The sequence below is a fragment of the Eleutherodactylus coqui genome, chromosome 7 (assembly GCF_035609145.1).
Source record: "Eleutherodactylus coqui strain aEleCoq1 chromosome 7, aEleCoq1.hap1, whole genome shotgun sequence".
Classification (NCBI taxonomy): Eukaryota; Metazoa; Chordata; class Amphibia; order Anura; family Eleutherodactylidae; genus Eleutherodactylus; species Eleutherodactylus coqui.
The window spans coordinates 65,708,446-65,724,730 of record NC_089843.1 but is presented as its reverse complement, the minus strand read 5'-3'; the positions used below and the strand labels follow the sequence as shown (position 1 = coordinate 65,724,730).

At 47.4% G+C, this 16,285-nt stretch overlaps 1 protein-coding gene across 1 annotated transcript in view; it reads right to left on the bottom strand.

The window, feature by feature from the left end:
• SMIM14 (small integral membrane protein 14) overlaps nt 1-12,587 on the bottom strand; it is a 35,437-nt gene extending 22,850 nt beyond the window's left edge. The window contains exon 1 of the mRNA XM_066573175.1: nt 12,474-12,587. The gene's annotated coding sequence lies outside the window, so the exon portion shown is untranslated. The remainder of the gene's footprint in view (nt 1-12,473) is intronic.
• Nucleotides 12,588-16,285: the final 3,698 nt, after the last annotated feature.

The following is a 16,285-nucleotide window of genomic DNA, read 5'->3' as shown; positions in this document are numbered from 1 at the left end:
GCTGATCGGCCACTATTTACGCTGCATAAACAATGGACGATGAGCTGATCACTCATTGTTCAGTGTACATAGCGGCTGTTCAGTACTGCGTAGCCGCTATGTTAAGTCAATGGAGAGGGGTGGGTGAGAGCTAGCAGAGAAATCTCCAGCAGCCGCCCCACTGTGCGCCAGCGATACTAGCTCCCGTACAGCAGCATGTAAGAGAGTATGTGCGGAATAAATGGGCCTTTAGACTTCTGTAAACTAATCTTCTGTATATAAGGACCATGTATAGATGCCTTCATAGCATCAAATGCTAAAGACACTAAAGAAAAACAAATATTAATCTGAAGAAATTCCAATAGTGCCTCCTCTGTTCTAGGATTACCATCAGAAAAATGCGCAATATTCCGTGATAAGCAGCGGCCATGGTTTGTTTACAATCGCGATACTCCCGCTGCGTAAAACCGCGAGTGTATCCAGCTCCGTCCGTGGGCATGAGCCCTTATGGTACATATTCCACCCTGCGAGCATAAGGAAGCATAAATGGGAGATCGAATCTATTCTAGAAAATGTATTCTGTGAACTGGAATAACAGGAACCTTGTCAAACTTTTGGAATTCTCAACCCGCACAGATCGTAGACCTGATTCCATTAGTAAGCATACGAAAGCAGTTGAGAGAAGGAGATTCCACTATGGGGTGTTTATTCAATCGATCCAAGCAATTCACCTTCTTAATACATTTGCTGGAGTATGGAGGGGAAATCTACAAGGACATTGTTGAATAGATGAAAAAACAGCAATTCTTTCAGTTTGGTGCCCCGCATATGCCACAAAATTATATCAACCTCTAGAACCTTGGTAAAGTGTATGCACGGTTGGTTTTACACACATAATCTAAGAGGATGGCTGTATTGCTTGTATTGCATAGTAGAATTTTAAAAACCACCCGCCACACCCAACCGCATACACACATACCCCATATTCCCTAGGGCTCTAATCACCTTGGGGTAGTGATAATGGTCAACAAAATATCCTGATATCACAGTAAGGTCACTAATATGAAGTAGTAATACCCAGGAACCGCCCAACTTTCTAACAAATAATCTCATTTAACGTGGTCAAATACTCTACCAGTAGTCCACTAATCAGGACTACCGTATATGCTCGAGTATTAGCCGAGGATATGTTTTATCACAAAAAAAAACTGGTAAAACTTATTGACTCGCGTATAAATACTAGGTTAAAAAAAAACCAAAACCCCGCAATACTCACCTCCCAGCCGGCGCCTGTGCCCCGATGCGATGGTCTCTCGAGTGGTGTGGCAAGCTGCTTGAGACTTCTCCCCGTTGCAATTTCCCTGCTTGGCTTTGAATTCCGCCGTCTGCACTGTGTAACTAAGCGCTGTGATTGGATCGAGTGCCAGCCAATCACAGGCGGCGCTCAATAAACCAATCACAGCCATTCAGTGATGTCATTCACTGAATGGCTGTGAATGTTCAAGCGCCGGCTGTGATTGGCTGGCACTTGATCCAATCACAGCGCTTAGTTACACAGCGCTGACGACGGGGGAATTTAAAGCCAAGCAGGGAGAATGACAGTGGACAGAAGTCTGAAGCAGCTTGCCGCACCTCCAGGGACACAGACGCCGGCTGGGAGGGGAGTATTGCGTTTTGGGTTTTTTTTTGTCTTTCCTCTTATAAGCCGAGGGGGGCAAGAACAAAAAAAAAGTGCTGAAACACTCAGCTTATACTCAAGTATATACGGTACTTATTACTGTTCTATACATTTTGTTCATGTTTATCAAGCAGCATCTCTAGAATTATACAAGAAGAGTCTCCCTCTCTGGAGCTTACACCTTCCAGCCGGCAGAAATAGTATGAACGATATTATAGATAACTCTCGACCTATATTTTAATATTACATACCACATTTTCTCAGACTCTCTCATACTGAAAATGTAGCAGAATGTTGCAAATGATTTTTTACATGACCCTCATAAAGCCTCTATTTGGGGTCTCCAGCGCAGATCTGTAGCAAAATACTGTACAAAATTGTGTAGCATGCTGCACTATTTTGTCTGAGACACTCCCAGAGATCAGGACAGGGCAGACGCCCATCGCAGTAAATAACACGGTTTGGCACACTTTGGTTCCATTATAGGTCAGATCCGGCTTTCCTGTTCCCAAGATGGAACAAGGAACTCAAGTGCATATCTAAACAAAGCCTTAAGTTTGTAAAAGTGCCGCAAACCTTGTTCAGCCAACAGCTATTTATTCTGTCTTCTCCACAGATAAACAGGGTTGTCATGCCCTTTAGTGGGGAGACTAAAGAAAGCTGCTGCCAGACAGCAAAGTTGGCGGCCTATCTCCAAGGAGAACAATTGGATCAAACAGTGGAAAGTTGCATTGTGCATTTTGAATTTCAACACCACCACCGGCCGGGGAGAGTCAGGAGGCCCCTGTACACATCTGACATTCAGCCAAAACAAAGTAGGCCTCAAGACGACTTGTTATTTACTGTTCCCGAATGTTTTATTGGTGGAAGCTATATACAATTAACCTGTTTGCTCATTTATAAGAATAAAAGAGTATGACTGAACATGAGTCAACAATGTGATGCAGCAGCAAAAAAGGCAAACAATTCTGGGATGTATTAAGAGAAGCACAGTGTCTAGATCACGTGAGGCAATTACCCCCTTCTACTCTTCCTTATTCAGACCTCATCTAGAATACTGTGTCCACTTCTGGGCACCCCACTTTAAAAAAGTCATAGACAAACAGGAGCAAGTTCAGAGAAGCATTACCAAGATGGTGAGCGGTCTAAAAATCATGTCCTGTGAGGAATGGTTAAGGGATCTGGGAATGTTTAGCTTGCAAAAAAGATGGCTGAGAGGAGTTATTAGCTGTCTACAAATATCTGGAGGGCTGTCACAGTGCAGAGGGATCAGCCCTATTCTCATTTGTACAAGGAAAGACTAGAAGCAATGGGATGAAACTGAAAGAGAGGAGACACAGATTAGATATTAGAAAAAAAAACAAAAACTTTCAGACAGAGAGGGTGATCAATGAGTGGAACAGGTTCCCACGGGAGGTGCTGAGTTCTCCTTCAATGGAAGTGTTGAAACAAAGGCTGAAAAGACATCTGTCTGGGATTATTTAGCGATCCTGCATTGAGCAGGAAGGGCGGGGTGGAGGGGGGGGGGAGGGTCAAACCCGAATCCCCGCCCATCGTCCCTTCCAACTCTACCATTCTAGGATTCAATCCCACCGAAAAGCATGGATTCAGCCACCTTTTCTCCAATGTGTACGGGGACATTTAAACTGTTTACACTTGCTTCAATCCGTTCTGTTATAACGAATGGAAACAGAACACAACAGATTTTCATGTGTGCAACTAGTATAGTGAGACAGCCCACCAGGGCTAATGGACATCACAGTGTCCACATGGTAAGGGAGAAAACCGCTAGTGTGAACAGAGCATTAGCTTTCGCCATTTTATCGATACAATACAGCCTGATATAAAGCACAACTCACCCTGAGGATGTGAGAGCTGCACTATTTGGCACCGACTGTCAGGGAACAACAAAGTTGCGGTTAAAGTAGACCGACAAAAAGTACCCCAGAGCACCAAACCCCAGTTCCTGTTTTTAGCTTTGCAAATTAAAAGACTATAAAGTAAGTTTACAAAAGAGACTAAAAATGTGGTCAATTTACCGATTTTAAACTGCCATAAGAAAAAAAAGTATAGAAACTAATGCAAGGGTAAAGGAAGTTACATTGTGATGACAGTAGCCAAGAGAACTGCTTAGAGTACATTCACACCAAGATTTTGACTTGAAGTTAGCTGTGGATCCGCAGTTTATTTCAACCTGCGGCTCCTCTCACTTCGCAATCAGCCACCCAGCAACCACTATTACCGGTAACCGCTGCAAACACCAGTCAGGTGATGCAAAAGTTGGCATATCACCTCATTAGTTGCTGCGGCGCTCAATAGCGTTTGCAGGGTAAGGGATGTGATGGCTGCACTATGCTCTGCAATGAGGGGTTGTTTGTTAAGAGGAGCGCACGAAATCAGCTGTGGATCCGCTACCAATTTTAGATCAAGATTTGCGCCAACAGTGCGGAATTTGACTGCATTTTTGATGCGGGAATGCTGCAGATTTTGCTGTGGAATTTTCCGCTGCAGATAACTTGCAGCATTTTCGCTTCGCGTGAAACAAAAACAGGTAAGCATATATTTGGCAGGTGCCTTGCTTCACTCATTAGGAGAGCTTTAAACTAGAACAATATGGGAAGGGAAGTGAAAGGCCAGGTAAAAATATACAGTTAATTAATACATTTGAGAACCTTGCTATTAGAAGGGAAAAGAAAGAACAGAGACAAAAAATTCTGAAGGAAAGTAGAGGAACAAGAGACACCGATCACAAACTAAAATGTTTTTACACAAATGCACAGAGCATGGGAAACATATCAAGGAGAATTAGATCTCCTAACAGAGGAAGAGAAATATGATGTCATAGGCATCACAGAAACTTGGTGGAATGATACACAAGATTGGAATACAAGGCTTGAAGGATACAACTTATTTATAAGAGACAGACCAAAAAAAGGGGAGGGGTTATTGCGTCGTAGATTAGGAAAGCATTCATCCCCACAGAGATTCAAGCTTCAGAGTATAGGAGTTCTGTAGAAACTGTTTGGGTAAGAATACAAGGAGAGAACAGAAAGGACACCATTGTAGAAATTTACTATAGGCCGCCTGGACAAGCAGGAGATATGGATTAACTCTTTCTACATCAGATGGCCAAGCTCTAAAAAAAGCACCACATGGTGATCATGGGAGATTTTACTGATCCAGACATTTGTTGGGAATCTCTCAGGTAAAAGTAATGGATCCAACAAAGTCTTACCCGATCTTGCTGACAACTTTATCTTCCAAAAGGTAGAAGATAAAACAAGGGGATCTGCTATCTTGGACCTAATTCTTACCAACAGCGAGGGAATGGTTGAAGAAGTAATGGTGGGTGGGACCTTAGGAGACAGTGATCATGCTATGCTTGAATTTTGGATAAAAAGAGGAGAAAGACCCCAAAAAACTCAAACTTCAAGGTTGGATTTCAGAAAGGCAGATTTCAGTGAACTCAGAAAGAGGATAGGAAGAGTCCAATGGCTGGATGTTCTGAAGAACAGAAATGTCCAAGATGGATGGGAAATATTGTGAAATGAGATTCTAAAAGCACAATCATTAACAATCCTTAAAAGAAGGAAGAATGGAAGCATTTAAGGAGACCAGGATGGATGATCACAGAACTTGCACACGTGTTAAAAAGGAAGAAAAATATGTTTATCAACTGGAAAAAGGGGGGACATCTAAAGAAGAATATAATGTGGTCTGCAGAAACTGTAGGGCAAGTGTCAGAAAAGCTAAAGCCAATAATGAACTGAGGCTTGCAACAGAGGCCAAAAGCAACAAAAAAGGATTTGGGGGGTATGGCAAAAGCAAAAGAAAAGTCAAAGATGCTATTGGATGCTTACAAGATGAAAATGGTGAATTGGTTAACAATGATGTTGAGAAGGCCAAACTTTTAAATTCCTATTTTGTATCGGTTTTCTCTCAGAAAGTAGATGGGACATCAACTGATCTTCCCTGTGCTGTCAGTCTCCTCTCCAGGCACCCGTGCTCCCTCATTCTCCTCCGGCACTCTGTGCTCCCGGCTGCCGCCCACTGTCAGTCTCCTCTCTAGTAACTGCGCTAAGACAGAGAGCATGGGCGCCTTTTGGGGCGCGGGGACGGCATGCCATATCGCAGGGAGGCCGGTGGGAACACACTTACAACCCGGGAGCATTGCAAGGAGGCCGGCGGGAAAGCCGCTTGAAGCCGAGACAGGTGGGCATCACACAGCCCCAGCCAATCAGCAGCTGTGGGCGTACCCTATACCTCCCACACCACAATCACAGGTCTCCACCCATTTTTTTTTGGTGGAGACAAGATGCACCAGTACCCCAGATAAAATTACATCCTAAGATACTAAAGGAAGCAGCACAATCTTTGAAAATTCCTGGAGAACAGGGGAGGTCCCAGAAGATTGGAAAAGGTCAAATGTTGTCCCCATCTTCAAAAAAAAAAAAAGGAAAGAAGGTAGATCCAGGAAACTACAGGCCTGTGAGCCTGATTTTTATATCAGGAAAGATCTTTGAACAAAGATCAGGGACAGAGCCGGACTCCCATATGTGGAATCTGGCTTTGCCGTGTGCAAGCGGCCTAAGAGTTATTAATCTTGTCTAAAGGGCCTGATCATAAAACAAACGTTCGTTTGCCACAATGATCAGCCAGGGACGAGCAAACAATTGTTCTTTGACTGATGGTCTCATTTAGGCTGCACAAAAAAAAAAGAAAAGGTTATCGTTATCGCATCTCCTAGTATGCAGTGCAGACAAACTATCGTTAATGCCCATTCAGTCGGCATTGGCCTGTGTGTAAAGGCCATTTAAACTAGCGCAATTCTTGCTGATCAATACTAGTTTATAGACTGCTGCTATTGGCACGTGTAAAAACGCACTTTGTGCAAAAAAACAAAAAAAAACAGCAAACATTTTAGATAAGTCAGGGTAAAGCTGCGCCACATTTATCACATGCTGTTCGATAGATCCGACTGCTAGATATGTTAGATTGTTTTCCTTACATCACTTCTTCGTTGGCTTACTTTACGTTATTTCGTGCCAAATCTGTGCCGCATCCCATAAATATACTGAAACACTTTAAGAATCCGACCAGCCATACTCTCTGTTCTGGACGCTTTTCAATCAAGTCTACTGAGGGACAAAAGGTGGCTAAAATACATTTTCTACAAAGATCACACAAAGATGACCTACACCAATTTTTTGTCACAGTTTGAGACAATACTAGGAGATTTTAATCAGCATCTTCCTTAATGTCTTTAGTTTCCTTCTTTGGTTTTCTCTCAATGTTGCCGTATTGGGTCTCGTCTTTAGAGGGACAAAAAGCAACTTTTTTCCCCTCCAAGACTCCATTGTACATATACAACATCGACAACACCCTTTCTCTAAAAGGAGGACCTGTTGGTGAGCCGCTGAAACCCTTGGAGGCGAATACTTGAGATTGGCTGCAAGACAAAATGTGGCAATACATAGTGGTGGGGCCTCCAGCAACTGTTCTTTGCAGCATGTCTCCACTCTAGTTGGAAGGTCCCACATGGAGGACCCCCTCTGTAACATCCACATGTCCTACTAGGAGATATGAAGAGGGGTTGTTTTGATAAGCCAACCCTTTAGGCTAGATCTCCACAGTTGCACTGCAACATTGCATATAACGATAGTTAATCTTGTCCTACAAGCAGTGCAACGCAACAGTCACAAAAACTCCAAACCTCTTGGACTTTTGGTTACAGATTGCAATTCACACATAATTCTGCCATCATAGACTACAATGCTAATTCAGTGCACCTTTCCTACTATTGTTTGATTGGCCAAGCAACCAAAGTCACCATATAGCCCTAATGTAACCCCTTCGCTACTCTAGACCACCAGGGAAGCAAGCAATAACCCCTACACTATCCTACACCAGCAGGGATGGTGGCAGTAGCTCTTCCATTACCCTACACTAGTGCTTCTCAGAATTTATAAGCCAAATACCCCCTTACATCAAGTACCCCCAAGGCTCTAGTTAACAATCTCCACGTCCGACATCATATGCAAAAATACAATATCTTAATATATAGGAAATTTTGTCACACTGATTGTGCAGTTTGCCAATTCAGATAACTTGCAGTAGGTGGATCACAGACTATCTCTCTCCTCATCCGTACTCCTACAATATGGCATATGCGGAGATGCCGATACGCCACGTAATTCTGCTGGTACGTCTTTTTGTGCTACGTGCAAATAAACTTTTTTTTCTGTATTTAGGTTTCTTTCTAGATGCGCAATGCCAACAAAATCTGCGCTGTATGGAGAAGGCTTTCAATGCAACCCGGAAGTAAGTTGCATCCTTGTTCTCCAAGGTCAAACACGTCAGTCACACATGTAACGTGTCAGGTCACAGATGACAGTAGAATGAATGATTGTAACTCCTTTAGGCGCCCTCACACGCTGCAGGTCATCCGCTGTAACTACATGCGGATCACAGCGGGCAGCTAGGCAGCACTAGGAGCGGTCATATACGTGCAGGTGCCTGCCGGCCCATCACTGATGATCTGCATGAGGCTAGGGCTTATGCAAAAAAACATGCAAGCATGATCCAGCTGATTTCAGTGGGCAATTGCGTTGCTTTTTTGGGTGTGTATTGGTGTATTTATTGTACTTTGTGTACGCAAAACATGTGCTTTCGCACTGATGCTCCCGGGCATTGAAATGATTAATTAGTCTAATGAGTTCAATATGTGTTCTTTTTCCTCTGCACACACGTCCTAGCAGATTTGTGCGTCCCCATTGACTTCTATGGGGGCTTTTGGTGCACAAATGCGCAGGAAAAAAAAGATATGCATTTTCTTGCGCAACCGAAATGCGCAAGAAAAAATATGCTTATGTGAACAAGCGCATTTAAATCAATGAATTCCATCCAGTGTGTATTGCGCACGCAAATCTGGTCCTGTGAATATGGCTTTATAATGAAGCTCTGCAACATATATTGGCACCCTGGAGGAGAAGGAAGCAAAAAAAAATTTTTTTAAATCGTGGACGGCCTCTATTAAAGTCAATGGAAGCCATCCGAGTCGCGGCCCTTACACAATTCGCATTGCGTAAAGGTTGTGGATTCCGAGTCGTTGCTAGGTGATGACGCAAGAAAAAAAGTTTATAAAAAAATAAAAAAAAAAAAAAAAAAAAAGAACACCTGTACTGTGCATATCCAACGTCTCGCCATGCGGACCATCCACAGTACAGATGAAGATACAGAAAGCCAGGCACGCACGGACGCCGATGCTGCCAGGGCTGGATCACATGCAGGTGGGCCTCATATAAGAAGCTTTGAAGTGTCCTAAAGCCGGCTGCACATGACTGGGGGAAGCCCGCAGCAGAATCCAACTCTGTGCCCGGCCGGCGTCCGCGTGTACCTGTCATTACTTCTTCCCTTCTGTACCGCGGATAGTCCGCATGACTCTCCATTGGACATGCGCAGTACAGATTTTTTTTTCCAAAACTCGCGTCATCGCCTGGCGATGACATGGAATCCGCAACCTTTTTCGCAATGTTAACTGCGAGAGCGCCACGGGGCGGACGGCTTTCGTTGACTTCTACGGAAGCAATGTGGAAACCGTGCAAAAATGGAACATGCTGCGATTCTTCCTCCGCAAGTGGGGAATCGCAACTGATTTCCGCTCGTGTGCAGAAAAAGTATTTTAAATAGCATGTTATGGGCGCACGCCCGCAATGCAAATATGCCCATGTGCAGCCGGCCTAAACCGTTCAGAATTCTGCATTGGCAGCTTTAATTTCAGAAACACCCTTGTGAAGCCACTTTCATACGGCCAACAAAGTCGCAAAAGATTTGTGCGTTGTGAGATGCGCGAAAATGAACCCCATTCTTTGCAGTGAAGTCATATACACCAGCGAGGTTTTCCCGCACCGCATCTCATTGCTCTGAGGTTTCCATATCTCCTACCCATCCTCAAAGACTTTCCATTGACTTTAGAGGGTCATGCATCCCAACTAACGCAAAGATGGGGTACATACCCTTTAATAGTCGTACTAACTGATCCGCACACCCAACAGTAGTCTGTCCCGTCTTATGCAATCATGTTGCTTGACCGATTGTACAAATAGAGATAATCTGAACATCCCCACGACAAACATACTAATCCGCCCAGAAGGTCGCAGCCTGTTCCAACATTACACAATAGGAGAGTATGAGGTATTATTCCCAAGGGGACACAAACATTCCTTACCCGTCTCCAGACCCAACAGCTGTGCATCATGGCAGCTGTGCGTCATGGCAGCTGTGCGTCATGATAGCTGTGCGTCCCCGATCCCAACGTACCACTGCTCAGGTTTTCCCTTTACAGATCTAAACCTTAATGTGGATTGACCGCACGTCACTTAAAGGTGAAGTCATTTATTTCTGCATCTCAGGGCTACGTCATGATAGCTGTGCGTCCCCGATCCCAACGTACCACTGCTCAGGTTTTCCCTTTACAGATCTAAACCTTAATGTGGATTGACCGCACGTCACTTAAAGGTGAAGTCATTTATTTCTGCATCTCAGGGCTACTACTCCAAACCTCAACACAAATACGAAAAAGTTATCAGTAAGCGCTAGAGATGAGCGAACGTGCTCGGCTACGCCCCTTTTTCGCCCGAATACCGCGATTTTCGAGTACTTCCATACTCGGGCGAAAAAATTCAGGGGTTGCCGTGGGGAGTGGGGGGGGGAGAGAGGGCTCCCCCCTGTTCCCCGCCACGCCTCTCCCCGCCCCCCGGCGCACCCGAGTACTTTTCACCCGAGTAGTGAAGTACTCGAAAATCGCGGTATTCGGGCGAAAAAGGGGCGGGGCCGAGCACGTTCGCTCATCTCTAGTAAGCGCGCCTTCCCCCGAACATATTGTTATAGTATATTCCGGGCACAGGATACGCTGCACCAATCTGCCATAGGCTCCCGATCCCACATACAATAACGATCACAGCATGTTCTATCGTGGCGTGTATTGTGCGTGCATACACGCCAAGATAACAATTGGTGGTCCACGGCAGGTACACAATGTCATTGCGTATTTGTTGCGTGACTGTCACATGTGGGCGGCACGTAGCAAATTACACTCGAATGCGGCTGCCTTTATACAAAGTAGAAGCTCCTTTTGCTCCAGCTCGCCTAAATCCTCCTCCACACGGCACGATCAACACGTTAAGCGATCATTAGATCGGGCGGTTTGTATGATAACTGCGCAGTGTGAACGCACGCCGCGAAAGAACGATCAGAGATAAATTGGTGATCAGATCTGTCAGACAGACCATAAAATCATTGCTGGTGAACAGGCAGTCATTCATCTATGAACAACTGCCTGTTCATGGTGAAAGGAGGAGGTTCAGCCCGCTCCGCCTCCATTCCCTGAGCGATGATCGTTCTCGTATGGAAGCGATCACAGCTGGGGCGGCTGTCAGTACCTAATAGTTGTCCCAGTAGTTGTCCCATGTAACCAGGGCTGTAGGGTCCCCATATGTTGTTCTTTAACTGATAACCCCCTTAGCGGCACCAATACAAACCTTTACCATCCAACAAGCAGCACCCACATCGACCACCGGTAAGGCCTCTCTCACACACGTGGTTTTTACCACGTATTACGCTGGCAGCTTTTGCGCGGTAACTAACTTTACATTACTTCCAACGGTGCGTCTCCCACACGGCGTGCTAATAAAGGAACAAGACATGCTCTATCTTGGAGAGTATTCTGCACACACACCGGGGTGGGGGTGGGGGATCTGTCGGCATGTGCGGTACACAACGCATTGCGCACTGCCGCGTGCTTCCCGCCTGGGGGATACATATTGCAGAAACCACTTGTGAGAACCCCGAGGAGCGTGAAGAACAAGACGAGTTCTAACTTTCACTCTGTTTGGAAAACTCAGCAAAAGTTTCAAAACTTTTCTCAGTTGCCATCTGTTGTTGTAACCAACCCGCCGCCGGGCGGTGCAGCAATGCAAATACCCCATCCCTGGGCTCGGCCAGCCGGGCGCTCTCACGTATGCCAGGAGCATACGGTAAGTTTAAAAAAAATAAAATAAAATTTGCATGTGGGTAATGTTTTGATCTTACTTTTAACCCTTTCCAATCCACTGTGACATCTTAAGACATTATGATTTAAGGCATGCTCGACTTTCCTGCGAATCTGCGCTTCTAAAGTCCTCATAGAAGTCAGTGGGGATGCACAAATGCCCCCAACATACGCTAGGAGAGGCGTGAAGCACTGCGTAACTGCGCAGGTAAAAAGTGTCTGGAACTCGTTAGCTATTTTGATTGGCATTTATTTCGCCGGGTGGAAAAGGTGCAATAAAATACAGCGATGCGCGCAAAAGAAGCATTGTTCATCCCGCAAAAATTCTGCACTCTGACGTGCGCAAATACACGTACGCCGCCGCCTAATGCTAGCAGATATTACGGCTTTACGCTCCTTACCGGAGAACTTTCTTATAGGAATTCGTCCAATCGGCGGCCGGCGCTCAGCGGATTATATACACATATGGAGAACGTGAGCCCCAGTCCTCCGCACTGACCATGGGGGTGGTAGTAGTCTACATCAGTCTGGTCACCCATCAGATGTCCTGTAACCCTCCACAGCCCGGGGAACTACAAGTCCCAGCAGACAGAAGCCAGTACCTCTCCATGACAGCTGGCACCTGCAGGGGGTGTTGGGCTCCCCAGGGGCTGCACCCCAGGTTGTCACTGCAGCTAGATACACTATAAAAGCACACACAACGCAGCCTGCAGCTGCTAAAGCTGCCACCAGCAGGGGGCGCAGGACGCCGTGTGCCCCCCTCCTCACCTGCGTGCAGCGTCCAGCCGGGAGCCTCCAGTGTGCGGCACCTGCTCTGTTTTGGTTCGGTGCTACACGTCATGCTCGTCCACAAACCCGGATCTCCCCGGCAGTCCCCGCCCCCCGGTCAGCGCCTGCGCGGCCTCGCGGCCCCAGCTGACTCGCGTGCACAGCCATCACGTCACGAGGTCCAATTCTGGGACGAGTATGGGAGGGGCTGAGAGCGGCCAATTAGAGGTTGCCAGAGCTGGCTTGATTTAAAGCTGTGCTTTGACATCCGGCCTCAAGGGGCCGCTGTAGATTGTGTTGCAGCATTTGTTGGTGGCGCTCAGAGCAGAGGGCTGTAGTGTAGTGCGCTGGTTACTTGCCTGCTAGTGCTGCCAGCACATGTGTTAGGGCAGCAGTATACAGGCCTATGCCTCTGCAGGTTCAATCCCAGCATGGTTCAGGTACTAGACTGATTGTAGCTAAGGGGCTGCATTATATGGCAAGAGCACCAAAAACAGTATGGCAAGGGTATTAATTGGTGGCACTATTAATGAGTTGGGGCACGAAGGGGACAACAGTCCTGAGTTGAGGGCTGGAGTAGCTAAAGGGCACCAATACTGCCTGGGGACAACATTACTGATTGGGGAAACTAAAGGGATGTTATTGCCTTCAAGGGGGCACGCAGGGCATTATTACTTTTTAAGGGCACGCAGGGCATTATTACTGTCTATAGAGCAAAAAGAGGGCATTATTCGTAGGACGTACATAATAGGCATTGTTACTTTTTAGGGGGGACATAATATATCTGAAGCACAATTTTGGGGCAACATGCCACACAGCAGATCTAGTAATAGAGGCAGTAACAGACTGGGTGTATAGCAGAAGGATGGAAAGTTTCTCCAAGAAGGGAAAATGTTGGTGAAGTGCTGGAAAATCAAGGAGCCGCAGATGGTGCAAACTTTACAGAAACAAGTCATGGCTGGAAGAAGTTATCAAGTAGATCCAGGCTGCATGGAAAATACGGGAAAAGTGAATGACTCCGGGCAGAGAGGACGTCACCGGTGATCATTGGATAAAGCTATATACACTTATCCCTTAACACTGGCGTAACTATAGGTGTGCAGGGGATGCAGTTGCACCCGGGCCCAGGAGCTTTAGGGGGCCCATAACGCCTCCCTTCTTCATACAGGGAGCCAAGTACTATGAATAAAGCTTTATAGTTGGGGGCCCTGTTACAGGTTTTGCATTGGGGCCAATAAGCTTCAAGTTATGCTTCTGCGTTAAGGGGTTAAGAGAAGGTTCCCCCCCCCCCCCCCCCCCCCCCCCCCCCCCCAAGGTAAACTTTTGCACCTGTGAGCCTTTAGCTACGCCCCTGCTTATACAGTCTGCAGAGCACCTGGGTAGAACTGTTCTCTAGCACTATATGGTGGCTATCTTGGTGTCTGTAAAGTGAATTATATACTACTAGCGTACCCGTCGCGCGTTGCTGCGAAGACAGACATACATACATACATTCGTTTTTATATATATAGATGACGGCAGCAGCGACCACTGAGGTTTTGTAGGCCGCTGCTTCCCCCTTGCAGGCTGAATAAAATAGCCGTTGTGTGAGAATCGCTGGGGGGGGGGGGGGGGGGGGAGACATTCTTACTGCTGGGAGAATTGCTGGGGGGGGAGGGGGAGACATTCTTACTGCTGGGAGAATTGCTGGGGGGGATGGGAGACATTCTGACTGCTGGGAGAATCGCTGGGGGGGGATCGGAGACATTCTGACTGCTGGGAGAATCGCTGGGGGGAGGATGGGAGACATTCTGACTGCTGGGAGAATCGCTGGGGGGGGGGGTGGGAGACATTCTGACTGCTGGGAGAATCGCTGGCGGGGGAGCAGAGGCATGACTGCTGGGAGAATCGTTGGGGGGAGGGGGGGCATGGTGACTGCCAAGAAAATCTCTGTGGGGGAAGGGGGGCATGATGACTGCCAGGAGAACCGCTGGGGGGGAGCCATTATGTCTGCTGGGGGAACCGCTTGGGGGGAGGGGGGCATTATTATTGCTGGCGGACAGCTGGGGGTGGCATTGTGACTGCTGGTGGACCACTGGGGGGGGGGGGGGGTATTATGACTGCTGGGGGAACCGCTGGGGGGGGGAGCGGGCATTATTACTGCTGGGGGACCGCTGGGGTATGTCACTCTTATTACTAATGGGGGGAGTGTCACTATTATTACTGCTGTGGGATGTCACTATTATCGCTGGGGTGAAGGTGTCACTATTACCGCTGGGGTATGTGTACATGTGGCAGAAATGGGCAGGGCTCTTTCAGAATAGACCGGGTGCAGATTTTGACTGCTTTTTAGATGCGGAAATGCTGCAGAATTTTCCACAGAAATCTCCGCTGAGGACATTCTGCAGTATTTCCGCGTCCAAAAAGCAGTCAGAATCTGCACCCGGTCTATTCTGAAACAGCCTTGTCCTTTTTAGAACGACGGGGGTAAAATCATACGTTGTGATAAGCCCTTCCCCCTGACGTGTTGGCACTTTGCGATACATAAGTGGGTTTTGGGTTGTAGTTTGGGCACTCGGTCCCTAAAAGGTTCGCCATCACTGGCCTAGTACATGTTTGCCCACTTCCAACTCCAATGGAGACTGACTGTAAATGGCTGGCATGCTCTAGTATTTATGGTTTCAAGCTGTACGTGTCATTGCATACAGTCTATCTATCTATCTATCTATCTATCTATCTATCTATCTATCTATCTATCTATCTATCTATCTATCTATGACATCAGGAAATGAGAGAATTAGATTTTGTAGGCCGCTGCTTCCCCCTTGCGGGCTGAATAAAATAGCCGTTGGGTGGAACATACAATTTATCCGGCTGCTGTGGCTTCTTAGGAAGATATCCTAGTACTTGTTTACCCACTTCCAACTCCAATGGTAATTGGCTGGCGTGCTCTAGTGGTTCCAAGCTGTACGTGTCATAATACAGCCTTAATGACATCACAATGCAGCTTTATAGAACATGTTGGGGCATGTTCAAGGGCGTCCGATGTTGATGACATCAGTGAGAATCGCTGGGGGGGGATCGGAGACATTCTGACTGCTGGGAGAATCGCTGGGGGGGGGATGGGAGACATTCTGACTGCTGGGAGAATCGCTGGGGGGGGGTGGGAGACATTCTGACTGCTGGGAGAATCGCTGGCGGGGGAGCGGAGGCATGACTGCTGGGAGAATCGTTGGGGGGAGGGGGGGCATGGTGACTGCCAAGAAAATCTCTGTGGGGGAAGGGGGGCATGATGACTGCCAGGAGAACCGCTGGGGGGGAGCCATTATGACTGCTGGGGGAACCGCTTGGGGGGAGGGGGGCATTATTATTGCTGGCGGACAGCTGGGGGTGGCATTGTGACTGCTGGTGGACCACTGGGGGGGGGGTATTATGACTGCTGGGGGAACCGCTGGGGGGGGGGACCACTGAGGTTTTGTAGGCCGCTGCTTCCCCCTTGCAGGCTGAATAAAATAGCCGTTGTGTGAGAATCGCTGGGGGGGGGGGGGGGGGGAGACATTCTTACTGCTGGGAGAATTGCTGGGGGGGGAGGGGGAGACATTCTTACTGCTGGGAGAATTGCTGGGGGGGATGGGAGACATTCTGACTGCTGGCTGCTGGGAGAATCGCTGGGGGGGGGATCGGAGACATTCTGACTGCTGGGAGAATCGCTGGGGGGGGGGATGGGAGACATTCTGACTGCTGGGAGAATCGCTGGGGGGGGGGTGGGAGACATTCTGACTGCTGGGAGAATCGCTGGCGGGGGAGCAGAGGCATGACTGCTGGGAGAATCG